This window comes from Apis dorsata, unplaced genomic scaffold (assembly GCF_000469605.1).
Source record: "Apis dorsata unplaced genomic scaffold, Apis dorsata 1.3 scaffold_964, whole genome shotgun sequence".
NCBI classification, from domain to species: domain Eukaryota; kingdom Metazoa; phylum Arthropoda; class Insecta; order Hymenoptera; family Apidae; genus Apis; species Apis dorsata.
Window position 1 is genome coordinate 113,279 of NW_006264071.1, and position 3,365 is coordinate 116,643.

At 48.4% G+C, this 3,365-nt stretch overlaps 1 protein-coding gene across 1 annotated transcript in view; it reads left to right on the forward strand.

Moving 5' to 3' along the window:
- The window catches only part of LOC102673225, a 54,909-nt gene that overhangs the window by 13,381 nt on the left and 38,163 nt on the right, over positions 1-3,365 (forward strand).

Below are 3,365 nucleotides of genomic sequence, written 5' to 3' on the forward strand. Positions count from 1 at the left end.
GGAGGTAATATTACGGCCGCGCCCGAAATGGAACAGGATCCCCGATAAAAGGGAAATTGGAACTTTTCCACGGGATCGAGTGCCGGCACCGCTGCCGCTGCCGATGGGCGTCGATCTTTCGCAAAGAAGCCGGGAGGGAGTGGGAGGAAGCCTGTAGAAACGCGTACCTCTTTTTTCTTTTTTTTTTTTCTTTTTTTTTTCTTTTTTCCATCCCCCTTTGTGCCGACCTGGTAACCGGCGAAAGGATTACACGAAAGAGTTGTCGCGAGATCGATGAGAGAAGAGGCGACCGAGAAAGGCGAACGGCTCTTTTTTTTCCTCTTCTCTTTCTTTTCCTTTTTTTTCTTTTTCTTCTCTCCCCCCTCTGTCTCTCTCTCTCTCTCTTTTTTTATTGGAAAATATCAGAATTTTCAAGGGATCTATATTTAGCCGCACTAGAGAACGCGAGCCTGGCTAAACGCTTTTGCCTTCCATCGGTTATAGACCATGCTTTTAAGTCACCAGCCCCTCATCCTCTTTTTCCCTTCTTCGCAGTCTACAACAAACGAGAAATTAACAGAGGGGGTGGGAGAGAGATTGCAGGAGCGCGCATTTCCGCGAAGATTTCCATTTCCTAGCAAATAACACCGTTCAATTTACAGAGACTCTGTTCCCTCCTCTCTCTCTCTCTCTCTCGTTGCGGTTCTTTCTCCCTGAATAACCTCGTTCCGACAAACTACCTATCCAGAGAAGACACAGAATACCGGATAGGTAGCGGAAAAACAGAGAGGGATGGCGAAAGAGAGAGAGAGAGAGAGACTTTGCATCGAGAAGGTTCATTTGTCTTCGATTTCCCGCTACGCACCTGGGAATAGAGGCTTACCGCTCGTTACTAGACGGCTTACCGTTACGCACGCCTCGCCCGCGTTCTCGTCTACCTTATACGTAATTTCACGAGCATCCGCCTTTGTTGTTGCACGATCGAACGGCAAACGAAAAGGCCGATCCTCGTTAACGATTACGAGCTTATCGCTTCTTCCTTTCCGTTACGATTATTTATTATCACGACGACGACGACGACGACGACTACGCATAGGGATGAATAGGCACGTATGTCTCGGATGGAAAGAGTGGGAAAAGGGCGATACGTGACGATAACGCGGAGAGATTTAATCGGCGGCGACAACCGTGATGGGTTAAGACGGAATATAATTAATTCGCTCGAAGACAGCTCGTTTCCCCCTGGCTGGGAATAAATCGGGGAATGGTAATGGCGCGATTAATCGATTTTCGTGGGAGCTTGGTTGACACGCGTGGGATAAGTATTTTTCTAAATTTCATCGTCCTCTTGTCTCTCTCGTAGCATTTCTCAATCTAACCTCGAGTAATAATATTTTTCCTCGACGAGGAGAGGTAAATCAGAGATCCCTATCTCAATCCACTCGGCGTATACGAGAAGTGTCGGAATTATTCTCGTCGCTTTCTTACTTCTTCGGTAGTTGCGTATCGTTAGATCTTCGATTTTTTTCTGATTCGAAAAAGAAATATTCCACCTCTTTTTTTATTTCCAGAACAACGATTTAATAGAACGATTCTCGGTCGCGAGAAAAGGTTTGGTTCGTTTTTTCGAGCAGGCAGATTTCAACTTCATTTGGCCAGAGGCGAGAGAGACAACGTTTGAAGAGGAGACGGAAGGGTTGTGAATCGGTTACCATCGAGCGTTCACCGAAGCGGAACCGCATTCGTTCCGTTTCGAATATCAAAAACAATTCACCCCCACGGGCGCCACGTGGCACCCGGAGGGAGAAGAAGGGTTGACAGGGTTCCTCGTGACGAGACACACGGGGTGAAGTAGATTTTAGGCGAAATATCCTTGCTTGGGACGAACCAACCAACCAACCAACCAACCAACCCCCCATCGTATGAAACGGTAGGCGATATTAAAGCGCGTCCGGAATGTTGCTCTCCGTGTCGTTAAACACTTCTACGCACGGCATCCCTCCCTTGTATCTCTCCACCCCGCCGCTTTCATCCCCTACGATATTGCGCCATTTCGGGGGAGGGTGGACCAGATATTATACTGGCTTCGAATCGCCATTCCGCGAGCTCTTCGAAAAATAATGCGCCGTTCGATGGCCGAGCCGATCCGCTCGATAAATGTCGAGAAATCCTGGATGATTCGGATCCGTCGTGCTTGCGTGTTTCCTTGCTAATCGGGCATTCGAGAAGGGAAGGGGTTCGAATAACGAGTTCTCTCTTAAACATCTTCTCCCGAAGTAAAGTTAGCGGATAGGGGCGGATGGTTGTGGAACAATTCGAAAAGCCGAAGAAAAAAAGAAGAAGGAAAAAGAGCAGAAAGAGATTGACGTCACGAGGACAACTCGATCGTAAAATTCGACGTCTTCGAACGAATTCCATTAGTGGACCGAATGATTTACGAGACCTCGTCGATATTAAACCGCGCCCGGAATTTTGATGTCCACGTCAAGTTAAACGACTCCTCCGCCACATAATCTCCGTCATTTCACTCTCTCTCTCTTTCTCTCTCTCTTTCGGTGTTTGTACGCCTCCGAGCGATTTCCACAACCCCTGATCGATCTGTACACCGAGAGAAAGAGACGAAAAAAAATAATCGTCGTCGATTGTTTCCAAAAAGAATTAACGGACCCATCTCCGACGGAGGCCGCAGATATCTCTGTGAAACTCTCTGTCTATTCATCCCCGGCGTTCATATCCGGATGATTTATTCATACGAGTCGAGATGATGATTTTCATGAGAGAAGTCGAAACGAGAAGAGAATCGTGGCCTCGCGTTCGAAAGCTGCTCCACTGACACGCAAATGCGAAGAGCCAGGGTATAATATATCTATGGAAATGTTTATACGGGGAATGGGTCGATTTCGTCATCGAGGGAGGGGGTGCAGCTCGTTAATAAATACGTTTTTACGAACGTCAACGCGGGCGATCGACGCGCAAGTAAATCGCGGTTGACGTTTGCCGGGAAATCGAGCGAGAGGGCGCAAATTAATCGAGATTGCGTCACGGCGCGAGAAAACAGAACCCTGCCTCCTCCTCCGTCCGTTCCGAATCTCGCGATCGAAGACGAGATTCCATTACGCGCATCAAATATTTATGAGCTACTTTCCTCGATGGCCGAGGAACGAGAGGAGAAGGAAAATCGCGATTCGGCCGTACGCGTCTCTCCCGACGATGTTGACGAGATTTTCGCCCCGTCGCGACGAATTCGAAGATAAAAAGGAGGATGACGACGGGAGGGGAGAGGGGGAGAGCTGGTAAATAAACAAGGCGGCGCTCCCAGCAGCGACTTTTCGTTCGATCCTGGGGATAAAAAAGGTTTCTCCCGATCATTCGACAGGGGCTCCAAG